Raw genomic sequence first — 18,327 nt, forward strand, 5'->3', positions numbered from 1 at the left:
GGGTTTCATTTTGTAATCTGGGAGGTCCCACTGACGCCAAGACCAACCCCCCTCTCCTCCTCGTCAGGCGCCGCCTTAATTAGTCAGAATTAAGACGAATGCGCAGGCCTCCCGCGATCAATCGCTATCGAGCGGACCTTCGCTCGCCCCGCCCGGGGGGGCTCGCTCAGTCGGCACGTCGTTTATATCAATAGCTTTTGTTTTTCTTTTCCTTCCCCGCTCTCGCGTCGTGGGGCTCGGCGCGTCGCTTGACGTGCCGCGAAAGTGGCCCAACGTGACACGCCGCGCTTCACGTCTGTATCGATATCGCACAGGCTCGCACGGCGTGTACGGGAGAACAACGCGTTATCCGTCTCCTCGAGCGAACAAGCGGACCCCTTTTTGGTGTCGCCTTAATAGGTAGCAAATATCATATAAATCTCCCGGATTTACAACAAAGCAAAACAAAACAAAAAAACCCAGATAATAAATGATACTACAACTACAGTAGGAAGACAATTCATAATGGCCCCATTCGTCACATAAAACGGTGCACTATCCACTTTAGCCGCCAGAGGGCAGTAGAGTGTTGAATAGCTTAAACAGTTCAGTTTCTTTGTTGAGTGGCGCTTTTCATTCTTTTCATTAGAGATGTCCGATAATGGCTTTTTTGCCAATATCCGATATTGTCCAACTCTTAATTACCGATTCCGATATCAACCGATACCGATATATAAAGTCGTGGAATTAACACATTATTATGACTAATTTTGTTGTGAACCCCCGCTGGATGCATTAAACCAGGGGTGTCCAAGCTTTTGTTTTTCTTTTTTTCTTTTGTTTACAATGGAGCGAGAGATATTAGGAGCGAGAAAGTGACAATTACCCCATTAATTTGAGCGAGGATGAAAGATTTGTGGATGAGGAACGTTAGAGTGACAGACTAGAATGCAGTTCTAGAGATATCTTTTTTCGCTCTGACCGTAACTTAGGTACAAGCTGGCTCATTGGAATCCACACTCTCTTGCGTCAGGGGCTCGGCGCGTCGCTTGACGTGCCGCGAAAGTGGCCCGACACGTCTGTATCGATATCGCACAGGCACGCACGGCGTGTACGGGAGAACAACGCGTTATCCGTCTCCTCGAGCGAACAAGCGGACCCCTTTTTGGTGTCGCCTTAATAGGAAGCAAATATCATATAAATCTCCCGGATTTACAACAAAGCAAAACAAAACAAAAAAACCCAGATAATAAATGATACTACAACTACAGTAGGAAGACAATTCATAATGGCCCCATTCGTCACATAAAACGGTGCACTATCCACTTTAGCCGCCAGAGGGCAGTAGAGTGTTGAATAGCTTAAACAGTTCAGTTTCTTTGTTGAGTGGCGCTTTTCATTCTTTTCATTAGAGATGTCCGATAATGGCTTTTTTGCCAATATCCGATATTGTCCAACTCTTAATTACCGATTCCGATATTAACCGATACCGATATATAAAGTCGTGGAATTAACACATTATTATGACTAATTTTGTTGTGAACCCCCGCTGGATGCATTAAACCAGGGGTGTCCAAGCTTTTGTTTTTCTTTTTTTCTTTTGTTTACAATGGAGCGAGAGATATTAGGAGCGAGAAAGTGACAATTACCCCATTAATTTGAGCGAGGATGAAAGATTCGTGGATGAGGAACGTTAGAGTGACAGACTAGAATGCAGTTCTAGAGATATCTTTTTTCGCTCTGACCGTAACTTAGGTACAAGCTGGCTCATTGGAATCCACACTCTCTTGCGTCAGGGGCTCGGCGCGTCGCTTGACGTGCCGCGAAAGTGGCCCGACACGTCTGTATCGATATCGCACAGGCTCACACGGCGTGTACGGGAGAACAACGCGTTATCCGTCTCCTCGAGCGAACAAGCGGACCCCTTTTTGGTGTCGCCTTAATAGGAAGCAAATATCATATAAATCTCCCGGATTTACAACAAAGCAAAACAAAACAAAAAAACCCAGATAATAAATGATACTACAACTACAGTAGGAAGACAATCCATAATGGCCCCATTCGTCACATAAAACGGTGCACTATCCACTTCAGCCGCCAGAGGGCAGTAGAGTGTTGAATAGCTTAAACAGTTCAGTTTCTTTGTTGAGTGGCGCTTTTCATTCTTTTCAATAGAGATGTCCGATAATGGCTTTTTTGCCAATATCCGATATTGTCCAACTCTTAATTACCGCTTCCGATATCAACCGATACCGATATATAAAGTCGTGGAATTAACACATTATTATGACTAATTTTGTTGTGAACCCCCGCTGGATGCATTAAACCAGGGGTGTCCAAGCTTTTGTTTTTCTTTTCCTTCCCCGCTCTTGCGTCAGGGGCTCGGCGCGTCGCTTGACGTGCCGCGAAAGTGGCCCGACACGTCTGTATCGATATCGCACAGGCTCGCACGGCGTGTACGGGAGAACAACGCGTTATCCGTCTCCTCGAGCGAACAAGCTGACCCCTTTTTTGGTGTCGCCTTAATAGGAAGCAAATATCATATAAATCTCCCGGATTTACAACAAAGCAAAACAAAACAAAAAACCCAGATAATAAATGATACTACAACTACAGTAGGAAGACAATCCATAATGGCCCCATTCGTCACATAAAACGGTGCACTATCCACTTTAGCCGCCAGAGGGCAGTAGAGTGTTGAATAGCTTAAACACTGTTCTTTGTTGAGTGGCGCTTTTCATTCTTTTCATTAGAGATGTCCGATAATGGCTTTTTTTGCCAATATCCGATATTGTCCAACTCTTAATTACCGATTCCGATATCAACCGAAACCGATATATAAAGTCGTGGAATTAACACATTATTATGACTAATTTTGTTGTGAACCCCCGCTGGATGCATTAAACCAGGGGTGTCCAAGCTTTTGTTTTTCTTTTTTTCTTTTGTTTACAATGGAGCGAGAGATATTAGGAGCGAGAAAGTGACAATTACCCCATTAATTTGAGCGAGGATGAAAGATTCGTGGATGAGGAACGTTAGAGTGACAGACTAGAATGCAGTTCTAGAGATATCTTTTTTCGCTCTGACCGTAACTTAGGTACAAGCTGGCTCATTGGAATCCACACTCTCTGGCGTCAGGGGCTCGGCGCGTCGCTTGACGTGCCGCGAAAGTGGCCCGACACGTCTGTATCGATATCGCACAGGCTCGCACGGCGTGTACGGGAGAACAACGCGTTATCCGTCTCCTCGAGCGAACAAGCTGACCCCTTTTTGGTGTCGCCTTAATAGGAAGCAAATATCATATACATCTCCCGGATTTACAACAAAGCAAAACAAAACAAAAAAACCCAGATAATAAATGATACTACAACTACAGTAGGAAGACAATTCATAATGACCCCATTCGTCACATAAAACGGTGCACTATCCACTTTAGCCGCCAGAGGGCAGTAGAGTGTTGAATAGCTTAAACAGTTCAGTTTCTTTGTTGAGTGGCGCTTTTCATTCTTTTCATTAGAGATGTCCGATAATGGCTTTTTTGCCAATATCCGATATTGTCCAACTCTTAATTACCGCTTCCGATATCAACCGATACCGATATATAAAGTCGTGGAATTAACACATTATTATGCCTAATTTTGTTGTGAACCCCCGCTGGATGCATTAAAGGCCTACTGAAATGAATTTTTTTTATTTAAACGGGAATAGCCGATCCATTCTATGTGTTATACTTGATCATTTCACGATATTGCCATATTTTTGCTGAAAGGATTTAGTAGAGAACATCGACGATAAAGTTCGCACCTTTTGCTCGCTGATAGAAAAAAACCTTGCCCCTACCGGACGTCACAAGCGGTAGTGCTGCTCACAATTCCCCGTTGTTTACAATGGAGCGAGAGATATTAGGAGCGAGAAAGTGACGATTACCCCATTAATTTGAGCGAGGATGAAAGATTCGTGGATGAGGAACGTTAGAGTGACAGACTAGAATGCAGTTCTTGAGATATCTTTTTTCGCTCTGACCGTAACTTAGGTACAAGCTGGCTCATTGGAATCCACACTCTCTCCTTTTTCTATTGTGGATCACGGATTTGTATTTTACACCACCTCGGATACCATACTTGCCAACCTTGAGACCTCCGATATTGGGAGGTGGGGGGGCGGCGTGGTCGGGTGGGGGCGGGGGTTGCCGTGTTTGGGGCGGGGGGCGTGGTTGGGGCGTGGCTAAGGGCGTGGTTAAGAAGAGAGTATATTTACAGCTAGAATTCACCAAATCAAGTATTTCATATATATATAATATATACTGTATATATATATATATGTATGAAATACTTGACTTTAAGTGAATTCTAGCTGTATTTATATATATATATATATATATATATATATATATATATATATATATATATATATATATATATATATATATATATATATATATATATATATATATATATATATATATATATATATATATATATTTTTTTTTTTTTAAATTTTATTATGCATATAAATAAAATACTTGAATTTCAGTGTTCTGCAGGCTATCCAATAGATGGCAGTATTGTCCTGTTTAAGAGTGTCACAACATTGCTGTTTACTGCAGACGAACTGCTTTACGGTAGACTAAACGTGACTGCTGTTGTTGTGTGTTGTTACCGCGCTGGGAGGACGTTAATGAAACTGCCTAACAATAAACTCACATAAGAAACCAAGAACTCTCTCTCCTTGTTGTGCACTCTACTCTCTAAAAGCCGTAGATGTTATGACATCATTGGGCAGGCAAGCTGTTTTTTTGTGGGAAAGCGGACGTGAGAACGGCTGTCGCCACTCAGGTCCGCATTGAGCTGGAGGGGGCGTGGCCTCCAGCTCCGGCTGAATACCGGGAGTTTGTCGGGAGAAAATCTCTGCCGGGAGGTTGTCGGGAGAGGCGCTGAATACCGGGATTCTCCCGCTAAAAACGAGAGGGTTGGCAAGTATGTCGGATACTATATCTTCTTGAAAATGAGAGTCGAGAAGGCGAAATGGACATTCACAGTGACTCTTATCTCCACGACAATACATCGACGAAGCTCTTTAGCATGAGCTAACGTGATAGCATCTGTCTCAAATGCAGATAGAAACAAAATAAATAAATCCCTGACTGGAAGGATAGACAGAAGATCAACAGTACTACTATCAGGAGACACCGAACCAAACACTGGACATGTAAATACACGGTTAATGCTGTGCCGCCTGTCCAAGCCTGGCAATGCTGTTGCTAACGACGCTAACCTAGCAACGGGACCTCGTCAGAGCTATGATAAAAACATTAGCGCTCCACCTACGCCAGCCAGCCCTCATCTGCTCAACACCCGTGCTCACCTGCGTTCCAGCGATCGACGATGCGGTCGGCGGCCCGGAGACGGAGAACAACGCGTTATCCGTCTCCTCAACCGAACAAGCTGACCCCTTTTTGGTGTCGCCTTAATACAGGGGTGTCCAAATTGCGGCCCAAGGGCCATTTGCGGCCTGCAGCTAATTTTTTACCGCAGGGGTGTCCAAAGTGCGGCCCGGGGGCCATTTGCGGCCCGCAGATAATTTTTTAACGGCCCCACGGCACATTCTAAAAATACGATGAAAAAAAACAAAAAAACATAAAAAGTAGTATAAAAGAGCAAACAGGTGAAATGTAACAAGAAAATGTTGCATTATTTATTCTAATAACACAAAGCTGCCATGCAGGCTGTTTCTTTCTTTAAAAAATAATAACGAATCCAAATCAATGTCATTATGAATTATTGACCTATTCAAGGCTCCATTTACTTCACATTGAATATTCCACTTTGAGATATTTTGGGCGGAAAATGTTGCATATTTTTTGGTTGCCACTTAAAAAAACAAAGTTTTTTAAAGAAGGGCCTAAAACGAACAAACAAAACATAAACAACAATAAAACTTATAATTGAAGGATAGATCTGAAGTTGATCTTGAGACTATTGTGGTAAAAGTTGAAAAAAATGTTGGATTTATTTTTACTTTACTGAGCAGTACCCTTTTGGATCCCCAATAATTTTAGTGGGACTTTTTTTTTTTTTAAGTGTCATTGCTCAAAAAAATTATGAATTAAAATCAATGTTGTTATGAGTTATTGACCTTTTTAAGACTCCAATTATTATATAATCTCAAATATTCCACTTTAAAATTTTATTGGGGGAAAATATTGCATATTTTGTGTTTTTTTCCATAAAAAAACACAGTTTTCCTTGACAAAAATGTCATACAACTTAAATCTTTAAAAGCGTTATATTGACAGATAGACCTAATGTTGATCTAGAGATTTAAACCTTGAATAATAATAATAATAATAATAATACTAAATGATGACACATTTGTAATATTTTTTTTTGACCAAAACCTTTTGGGGTCCCCGGGATCAAGTCTGAGTGGAGGCCTATATGTATCTTTTTTATGCATATATTGTATTGGTTTTTAAAATAAAAAATATCAAAATGGCCCCCGCTTGCTTAGATTTTTCAGTGTGCGGCCCTCAGTGGAAAAAGTTTGGACATCCCTGGTTTATCGGCCCGCCACACATTCTGGAAATGCTATTGCAAAAAATAAAAATGAACATTAAAAAAAGTGGAATGAGGTGAAATCTAACGAGAAAAAGTTGCAATGTTGACACAAAAGCTGCCATGAAGGCTGTTTTTTTTTTTTGTCTTTCTTTCTTTTTCTTTTTTTTGCCACTGCTCAAAAAAAAAAATAATGACAAAAAATCCATGTTATAATTAATTCTTTTCAAAGCTCCAATTAGTTCACATTTTTCACTTTAAAATGTTTTATGTGGTAAATATTGCATATATTGTGTAGTTGCCATATAAAAACAAAGATTTCTTTGACAAAAGAGCATAAAACAAACAAAATAATAGTTCAAACGTAAAATCGACAGATGTATATGAAGTTAAGTGATGAAAGTAAGAAAAAAAAAAACTAATAAAAATGTATCACTTTATGAGTGGGGCACCTTTTGGATCCCAAATATATTTAGTGGTATTTTATTTATCTTTTCACTGTAATGACTCAAATATATTAAATAATTAAAATCAATTGTGTCCTGCATTATATATATTTTAGGGCTCTAATTACTAAATACTGCATATTTCAGTTTTACTATAAAAAAACCAAGTTGTTTTTGACAGAAAAGCCATAAAACCTTTTTTTTTTTTTAAGTTGATATAGAGATTTGCTGTAAGCGTTAAATAAAAAATATTAATACATATTAGACTTATTTTTAACATTTTAATAACTGAGACCCTTTATGGACCCCGGGACCCCTAAAGGTAAAATAAATACAAAAAATCCATATATTTTGTTATGGTTTGAAATGAAAAAGATGAAAATGGCCCCCACATGCTTTAATTTTTCCGTTTGCGGCCCTCAGTGGAAAAAGTTTGGACACCCCTGTCTTAATAGGAAGCAAATATCGCTAAATCTCCTGGATTTACAACAAAGCAAAACAAAACAAAAAACAGATAATAAATAAATGATACTACAACTACAGTAGGAAGACAATTCATAATGGCCCCATTCGTCACATAAAACGGTGCACTATCCACTTTAGCCGCCAGAGGGCAGTAGGGTGTTGAATAGCTTAGACAGTTCAGTTTCTTTGTTGAGTGGCGCTTTTCATTAGAGATGTCCGATAATGGCTTTTTTGCCGATATCCGATATTCCGATATTGTCCAACTCTTAATTACCGATTCCGATATCAACCGATACCGATATATAAAGTCGTGGAATTAACACATTATTATGCCTAATTTTGTTGTGAACCCCCGCTGGATGCATTAAACCAGGGGTGTCCAAACTTTTTTCCACTGAGGGCCGCACACTGAAAAATCAAAGCAAGCGGGGGCCATTTTGATATTTTTTATTTTAAAAACCTATACAATATATGTATAAAAAAGATACATATAGGCCTCCACTCAGACTTGATCCCTGGGACCCCAAAAGGTTTTGGTCAAAAAAAATATTACAAATGTGTCATTATTTAGTATTATTATTATTATTATTCAAGGTTTAAATCTCTAGATCAACATTAGGTCTATCTGTCAATATAACGCTTTTAAAGATTGAAGTTGTATGCCATTTTTGTCAAGGAAAACCGTGTTTTTTTATGGAAAAAAAACACAAAATATGCAATATTTTCCCCCAATAAAACTTTAAAGTGGAATATTTGAGATTATATAATAATTGGAGTCTTAAAAAGGTCTATAACTCATAACAACATTGATTTTAAATCATTATTTTTTTGAGCAATGACACTTAAAAAAAAAAGTCCCTCTAAAATTATTGGGGATCCAAAAGGGTAATGCTCAGTAAAGTTTAAAAAAAATAAATGCAACATTTTCTTTTAACTTTGACCACAATAGTCTCAAGATCAACTTCAGATCTATCCGTCAATTATAAGTTTTATTGTTGTTTATGTTTTTTGTTTGTTCGTTTTAGGCCCTTCTTTAAAAAACTTAGTTTTTTAAATGGCAACCAAAAAATATGCAACATTTCCCCCCCAAAATATCTCAAAGTGGAATATTCAATGTGAAGTAATGGAGCCTTGAATAGGTCAATAATTCATAATGACATTTATTTTGATTCATTATTATTTTTTAAAGAAAGAAACAGCCTGCATGTCAGCTTTGTGTTATTAGAGTAAATAATGCAACATTTTCTTGTTACATTTCACCTGTTTGCTCTTTATTACCACTTTTTATGTTTTTTTTCTTTTTTTTCATCGTATTTTTAGAATGTGCCGTGGGGCCGTTAAAAAATGACCTGCTGGCCGCAAATGGCCCCCGGGCCGCACTTTGGACACCCCTGCATCAAACTATGTAACAAGGTTTTCCAAAATAAATCAACTCAAGTTATGGGAAAGAAAATGCCAACATGGCACTGCCATATTTATTATTGAAGTCACAAAGTGCATTATTTTTTTTAACATGCCTCAAAACAGCAGCTTGGAATTTGGGACATGCTCTCCCTGAGAGAGCATGAGGAGGTTGAGGTGGGGGAGATAGCGGGGGGTGTATATTTTGGCGTTAATTCCACGACTATATATATCGGTATCGGTTGATAACGGAATCGGTAATTAAGAGTTGGACAATATCGGAATATCGGATATCGGCCAAAAAGCCATTATCGGACATCTCTAGTACTAATGTTTAACTTATGCCTCAGAAATCTTACAAAATTGAGTATAAATAAACAAAGGCCATATTAAGATAAGATCCTGAGTTCACGTACAAAACCCAAAACCAGTGAAGTTGGCACGTTGTGTAAATGGTAAATAAAAACAGAATACAATGATTTGCTAATCCTTTTCAACATATATTCAATTGAATAGACTGCAAAGACAAGATACTTAAAGTTCGAACTGGAAAACATTGTTATTTTTTTTGCAAATATTAGCTCATTTGGAATTTGATGCCTGCAACATGTTTCAAAAAAGCTGGCACAAGTGGCAAAAAAGACTGAGGAAGTTGAGGAATGCTCGTCAAACACTTATTTGGAACATCCCACAGGTGAACAGGCTAATTGGGAACTGGTGTGTGCCGTGATTGGGTATAAAAGTAGCTTCCGTTAAATGCTCGGTCATTCACGAACAAGGATGGGGCGAGGGTCACCACTTTGTGAACAAATGCGTGAGCAAATTGTCCAACAGTTTATGAACAACATTTCTCAAGGAATTTAGGGATTTCACCATCTACGGTCCGTAATATCATCAAAAGGTTCAGAGAATCTGGAGAAATCGATCCCTGCATCAAAAAGCGACATCAGTGTGTAAAGGATATCACCACATGGGCTCAGGAACACTTCAGAAAACCACTGTCAGTAACTACAGTTGGCCGCTACATCTGTAAGTGCAAGTTAAAACTCTACTATGCAAAACAAAAGCCATTTATCAACAACACCCAGAAACGCCGCCGGCTTCGCTGGGCCCAAACGTATCTAAGATGGACTGATGCAAAGTGTAAAAGCGTTCTGTGGTCTGACGAGTCCACATTTCAAATTGTTTTTGGAAACTGTGGACGTCGTGTCCTACGGAACAAAGTGGAAAAGAACCATCCGGATTGTTATAGGCACAACGTTGAAAAGCCAGCATGTGTGATGGTATGGGGGTGTATTAGTGCCCAAGACATGGGTAACTTACACATCTGTGAATGCGCCATTAATGCTGAAAGGTACATACAGGTTTTGGAGCAACATATGTAGCGGCTTTTTCATGGACGCCCCTGCTTATTTCAGCAAGACAATGCCAAGCCACGCGTTACAACAGCGTGGCTTCATAGTAAAAGAGTGCGGGTACTAGACTGGCCTGCCTGTAGTCCAGACCTGTCTCCCATTGACAATGTGTGGCGCATTATGAAGCCTAAAATACCACAACGGAGACCCCCGGACTGTTGAACAACTTAACCTGTACATCAAGCAAGAATGGGAAATAATTCCACCTGAGAAGCTTCACTTCAGTGCCAACTTCACCGGTGTTGGGTTTTGTACAAAGAGCAACTACAATGTCCGAGAACTGGAAATGGTGCCTTACCTTACCGCGTAAAAAGGAGTCTTTGTAACCCGTATTGAAAAATCTTTATTTATATGCCAAATACTATCTTTCTTGCAAAAGGCTTTAATGTAATGTATTCCACAATATGGATTTTCCGACCATACCAGTTTTAAAGTCATAACAATATTGACATTGCAGTGAGCTTGACAAGATACAAAAGTCAAATCAATAAATCCATGTGCTCCCGGAAAAAAATAAATGCTAATAAAATAGCAGCAATTACTAAACAAATGAACGATAACGGGTGTCACAACTTTGCGTGCGGATGAAAAATTGATCTCGTTTGTATTCCGCGTCGACCTCCGCAATCACAAGCGTCGCCGTGATTGTGTCCCCGCTATTGTTTTTTTTCCTCTGGCGGGGGGGGGGGGGGGGGGGGGGGGTCGTACGCAGGAGAGAAATAAGACTCATCACTCATCAGACTCATTAGACTGGCGAGGGCCCGGGCGGGCGTGTTACGGGACAACGCAAGCCGTGGAAGAGAACGCCAAGGATGGTCTCATCCGCCGATAACGACAATAATCACTAATATCCTGATTGAATAAAGTCGTGTTTGACAAAACGGATTACAAAAAGTATGCTCGTCAAAAATAATACAATTATGACTGAATTTCACATTTCGGGATATCTAGGTTCAAACGTACTAAATAGGCTAAATTGACAGCCAAAAACATGCCAAGGTCAACATTAGGGATGTCCGATAATGGCTTTTTGCCGATATCCGATATTCCGATATTGTCCAACTCTTTAATTACCGATACCGATATCAACTGATACCGATATCAACCGATATAAACAGTCGTGGAATTAACACATTATTATGCCTAATTTGGACAACCAGGTATGGTGAAGATAAGGTACTTTAAAAATAATAATAAAATAAAATAAAATAAGATAAATAAATTAAAAACATTTTCTTTAATAAAAAGAAAGTAAAACAATATAAAAACAGTTACATTGAAACTAGTAATTAATGAAAATGAGTAAAATTAACTGTTAAAGGTTAGTACTATTAGTGGACCAGCAGCACGCACAATCATGTGTGCTTACGGACTGTATCCCTTGCAGACTGTATTGATATATATTGATATATAATGTAGGAACCAGAATATTAATAACAGAAGGAAACAACCCTTTTGTGTGAATGAGTGTGAATGAGTGTAAAAAACCCCCCCAAAAAACAAAAAAAACGATACCGATAATAAAAAAACTGATACCGATAATTTCCGATATTACATTTTAACGCATTTATCGGCCGATAATATCGGCAGGCCGATATTATCGGACATCTCTAGTCAACATGCTAACATAGGAACAGTTCCATTTCCAAGATGGCCCAAATAACGAAATCCATCATTTTTTTTTTAGCAATAAAAGGTAAAAACAAAAAAAAGCTGACCACAGAACACTTTTCCACTTTGTATCAGTCCATCTTAGATGAGCTCGGGCCCAAGCCAGCGGCATTTCTGGGTGTTGTTGATAAATGGCTTCCGCTTTGCATGGTAGAGTTTTGTCTTGCACTTACAGATGTAGCGACAAACGGTGGTTACGGACAGTGGATTTCTGAAGTGTTCCTGAGCCCATGTGGTGATATCCTTTACACACTGGTTTTGATGCAGTACCCCCTGAGGGTCACAGGCATTCAATGTCGGTCTTGCCGCTGACGTGCAGTGATTTCTCCAGATTCTCTGAACCTTTTGATGACCGTAGATGGTGAAATCCCTAAATTCCTTGCAATAGCTGGTTGAGAAATGTCGTTCTTAAACTTTTCGACAATTTTTTCACGCATTTGTTCACAAAGTGGTGACCCTCGCCCCGTCCTTGTTTGTGAATTGCTGAACATTTCATGGAAGCTGCTTTTATACCCACTCTTTGAAGGTAGAAAAGTGCTATACAAGTATAACCCATTTATCATTTATCATTTAAACATGCTTGCATTATTTTTAAACACCTTTAACTTGTTAACAATATTAACTATATGTATTAAACATGCTTGTATTATCATTAAACACTTTTAACTTGTTAACAATATTAACTATATGTGTTAGACATGCTTGCATTATCTTTAAACACCTTTAACTTGTTAAAGATATTAACTATATGTGTTAAACTTGCTGGCATTATCTTTAAACACCTTTAACTTGTTAACAATATTAACTACATGTATTAAACATGCTTGTAGTATCATTAAACACATTTAACTTGTTAAAAATATTAACTATATGTGTTAAACATGCTTGCATTATCTTTAAACACCTTTAACTTGTTAAAAATATTAACTGTATGTGTTAAACTTGCTTGCATTATCTTTAAACACCTTTAACTTGTTAACGATATTAACTACATGTATTAAACATGCTTGTATTATCATTAAACACATTTAACTTGTTAAAAATATTAACTATATGTGTTAAACATGCTTGTATTATCTTTAAACACCTTTAACTTGTTAACAATATTAACTATATGTGTTAAACATGCTTGCATTATCTTTAAACACATTTAACTTGTTAAAAATATTAACTATATGTGTTAAACATGCTTGCATTATCTTTAAACACCTTTAACTTGTTAACAATATTAACTATACGTGTTACACATGCTTGCATTATCTTTAAACACCTTTAACTTGTTAACAATATTAACTATATGTGTTAAACATGCTTGCATTATCTTTAAACACCTTTAACTTGTAAACAATATTAACTATATGTGTTAAACATGCTTGCATTATCTTTAAACACCTTTAACTTATTAACAATATTAACTATATGTGTTAAACATGCTTGTATTATCATTAAACACCTTTAACTTATTAACAATATTAACTATATGTGTTAAACATGCTTGCATTATCATTAAACACCTTTAACTTGTTAACAATATTAACTATATGTGTTAAACATGCATGCATTATCTTTAAACACCTTTAACTTGTTAACAATATTAACTATATGTGTTAAACTTGCTTGCATTATCTTTAAACACCCTTAACTTGTTAACAATATTAACTATATGTGTTAAACATGCTTGCATTATCTTTAAACACCTTTAACTTGTTAACAATATTAACTATATGTGTTAAACATGCTTGCATTATCTTTAAACACCTTTAACTTGTTAACAATATTAACTATATGTGTTACACATGCTTGCATTATCTTTAAACACCTTTAACTTGTTAACAATATTAACTATATGTATTAAACATGCTTGTATTATCATTAAACACCTTTAACTTGTTAACAATATTAACTATATGTGTTAAACATGCTTTCATTATCTTTAAACACCTTTAACTTGTTAACAATATTAACTATATGTGTTAAACATGCTTGTATTACCTTTAAACACCTTTAACTTATTAACAATATTAACTATATGTGTTAAACATGCTTGTTTTATCATTAATCACCTTAAACTTATTAACAATATTAACTTTATGTGTTAAACATGCTTGCATTATCATTAAACACCTTTAACTTGTTAACAATATTAACTATATGTGTTAAACATGCATGCATTATCTTTAAACACCTTTAACTTGTTAACAATATTAACTATATGTGTTAAACTTGCTTGCATTATCTTTAAACACCCTTAACTTGTTAACAATATTAACTATATGTGTTAAACATGCTTGCATTATCTTTAAACACCTTTAACTTGTTAACAATATTAACTATATGTGTTAAACTTGCTTGCATTATCTTTAAACACCTTTAACTTGTTAACAATATTAACTATATGTGTTAAACATGCTTGTATGATCTTTAAACACCTTTAACTTGTTAACAATATTAACTATATGTGTTAAACATGCTTGCATTATCTTTAAACACCTTTAACTTGTTAACAATATTAACTATATGTGTTAAACATGCTTGCATTATCATTAAACACCTTTAACTTGTTAACAAAAACATATGTTTCATAAATAAGTAAATATCAATTATATATATGAATGAGGTAGATCCCCACGACTTGATCAATTGAAAAGTAGCTCGCCTGCAGAAAAAGTGTGGGCACCCCTGATATACATGATTATTCTAACATTTCCAACGCATAAAATGTGCCTTGGCTCAAAAAAGGTTGAAAAACACTGCTCTCAGCCACTGTGCTGCCTTACTGTATTTCCATGAAAAGTTATTTCATGTATCTCCAAACCAATGTTTTGTGGCAGGAACAACTTGTTTTCCTTAGCATCCTGCAAGCGTGACTTGATTTTTGTAAACGTCGCATGCAATAGTTGTGCAGTATTGCCTCCTCTGTACAGGTTCTCCGGGGAAATCCTTTTTTTTTTTTTAAAGAAGGAAAAAAAGAAGACTATTACTAGTTACTTTGTCCAAGGTTAATGGTGCAGTGGCGGACTGTTGTCATAGATCCAGTTTGTCCTCCACGGGTCACTGAGTGCGCCGGGTGCTTTTTGTACACAAGAGCATCGGCTCGGACCCGACTGGCGGCACAAAGCTCTCAGGCGCCTCCTCGCCGAGCGTGCCTGTGTTTGTTGTGTCGCAGGCACAAGCGGGGGCTCAACAGCGTGCCTCTGCTGCCAAGCTTGGATGCGCCGCCAGAGAGCTGGAGGCTACAGCGAGTTGGCGACGGGCTACGGCGTTAGTGCGCTAGTCTGTGACGTGGCGGCGTCGCCGTCACGGATACACTTGAAGGTCAATGCGCAAGGGGGAGGAAAAAAATCTTGGCTAGATGACGTGCGACACGGCTAAAGTCGCTAACGTGCCACAGGCTGTATAGCAGTGTTTTTCAACCACTAGTTTGTCGTGAGATTGTCTAATTTCACCTATTTGGGTTAAAAATATTTTTTGTAAACCAGTAATTGTAGTCTGCAAATGATGTGTTGTTGTTGAGTGTCGGTGCTGTTTAGAGCTCGGCAGAGTAACCTTGTAATACTCTTCCATATCAGTAGGTGGCAGCCGGTAGTTAATTGCTTTGTAGATGTCGGAAACTGCGGGAGGCAGGGTGCAGGTAAAATTGTGTCTAATGCTTAAACCAAAAATAAACAAAAGGCGAGTGCCCCTAAGAAAAGACATTGAAGCTTAGGGAAGGCTATGTAGAACGAAACTAAAACTGAACCGGCTACAAAGTCAACAAAAACAGAATGCTGGATGACAGCAAAGACTTACTGTGGAGCAAAGGCGGGCGTCCACAGTGTACAACCGAACATGACGTGACAATGAACAATGTGAAACCGCTTCTATCAGGACATGATCTCGAGAAATTAATCCACGCCTTTATCTCGAATCGTTTAGACTACTGCAGTGCCCTGTATGTAGGCATTAGCCAGGCCTCCCTCGCCCGCCTGCAGCTCGTGCAGAACTCTGCTGCTCGTCTGCTAGCACAGACCCGCAGACGTGAGAACATCACCCCCTATATTAGCGTCCCTTCACTGGCTCCCTGTGCGTTACAGAATCAACTTTAAACTCCTTTTATTTGTTTTTAAATGTCTAAACAACCTCGCGCCAACATATCTCTCCGACCTCCTTCAGCCTTACTGCCCCACCCGATCCCTAAGATCAGCCGATCAGCTGCTACTAACGGTCCCTGACACAAGGCTGAAGCTTAGAGGTGACAGAGCTTTCGCCGCTGCTGCTCCCAAGCTCTGGAACGACCTACCTCTGAGTGTTTTTAAATCTCTCTTAAAAACATACTTTTATTCCATGGTTTTTAACACTGAGTGATATCCATCCTGCAATGGCGCCCCATAATACACCTGCTGTGAACCTGTTTTTTATGTTTTATTTATTTTATTTATTTATTTTTTATCGTGTTCTGTTTGTGTTGTGATGTGTTTGCTCGGTTCTCGTATTATCTTTTAACCTGCCCATTGTACAGCACTTTGGCTACCCCTGTGGTAAATTTTAAATGTGCTTTATAAATAAAGTTGATTTGATTTGATTTGAATGTCCCCACAAAGAAGGATAAAAACAACTGAAATATTCTTGATTGCTAAAACAAAGTAGATGCGGGAAATATCGCTCAAAGGAAGACATGAAACTGCTACAGGAAAATACCAAAAAAAAGAGAGAAAAAGCCACCAAAATAGGAGCGCAAGACAAGAACTAAAACATGACACACAGGAAAACGGCAAAAAACACCAAATAAGTCACGAGGTAATGTGACAGGTGGTGACAGTACACCTACTTTGAGACAAGAGCTATAGTGATGCATGCTTGGTTATGCTTTAAAGTCACATCCAACAATTGTGCCTTGGCTCAAAAAAGGTTGAAAAACACTGCTGTAGAGAGTGGAAACCGGTTGTTATGAAGCCGGCTGTGGCACGTTGTTTCTGACGTCAGTTTCTCTCCGAACACCGTTTATAAACGATCAATGAGTCCATACCGAGCTAAGAGCCAATAAGTAGTGGCGCACTTACCCGTGTAAAAAAAATTCCCAAGAAGGAGAACCTTAAACGATGGGTTAGTGTGGCTGACACGGGGTTTAGTCTAAATACTAGGGCTGTGAATCTTTGGGTGTCCCAAGATTCGATTCAAAATCGATTCTTGGGGTCACGATTCGATTCAGAATCGATTTTTTTTTCAATTCAACACGATTCTCGGTTCAAAAACGATTTTTTAAAAAAATAATTTTTTTATTTTTTTTTTATTTTTTATTTTTTATGAAACCAATACACAACAATACCATAATAATGCAATACAATTTAAAAACAAAACCCGACCCAGCAACATTCAGAATAGCAATAAACAGAGCAATTGAGAGCAATTGAGAGGACACACAAACATGACATGGAACAAAAAAAAAAAGAATATTATCAACAACAGTATCAATATTAGTAACAATTTCAACGTAACAGTGATTAAAAATCCCTCATTGATATTATCATTACAAACATTAATTAAAAAAAAAAAGTACAAAAAATGAACAATAGTGTCACAGTGACTTACACTTGCATCGCATCTCATAAACTAAATATCTAATGATAATGTCAATGAGGGATTTTTAATCACTGCTATGTTGAAATTGTAACTAATATTGATACTGTTGTTGATAATATTCATTTTTGTTTCACTACTTTTGGTTTGTTCTGTGTGGTGTTTGTGTCTCCTCTCAATTTCTCTGTTTATTGCAGTTCTGAGTGTTGCTGGGTCAGGTTTGATTTTGGAATTGGATTGCATTGTTATGGTAGTGCTGTGTATTGTTTTGTTGGACTGATTAATTAAAAAAAAAAAAAAAAAAAAATGTAATAAATAATAAAAAATCAAAAAAAAAAATCAATTTTTTAAAAATGAGAATCGATTCTGAATCGCACAACGTGAGAATCGCGATTCGAATTTCAATCGATTTTTTCCCACACCCCTACTAAATACAGTCGTGGTCAAAAGTTGACATACACTTGTGAAGAACATAATGTCATGGCTGTCTTGAGTTTCCAATCATTTCTACAACTCTTATGTTTTTGTGATAGAGTGATTGGAGCACATACTTGTTGGTCACAAAATAAACATTCATGAAGTTTGGTTCTTTTATGAATATATTGTGGGTCTACTGAAAATGTGACTGTGGAGGGAGGTGTAGCCAGCGCTGCCTGTAGGAGAAAAAGTCACCGCCGCTGTCCATGGTGCTGAGGAAGAACACCATCGGCATGTGCTGATGGCGAGACACAGCTGGCAGGATTTCACAAGTGGTACATGTTAATCTAATCATCTGTTGTCTTTAACAGTGAGCGGCCGGGTGCAGGGGGAGGAGGATTGGTGAGCCTGCAAAGTCTCGAG

The sequence above is a fragment of the Entelurus aequoreus genome, linkage group LG06 (genome assembly GCF_033978785.1).
Source record: "Entelurus aequoreus isolate RoL-2023_Sb linkage group LG06, RoL_Eaeq_v1.1, whole genome shotgun sequence".
Classification (NCBI taxonomy): domain Eukaryota; kingdom Metazoa; phylum Chordata; class Actinopteri; order Syngnathiformes; family Syngnathidae; genus Entelurus; species Entelurus aequoreus.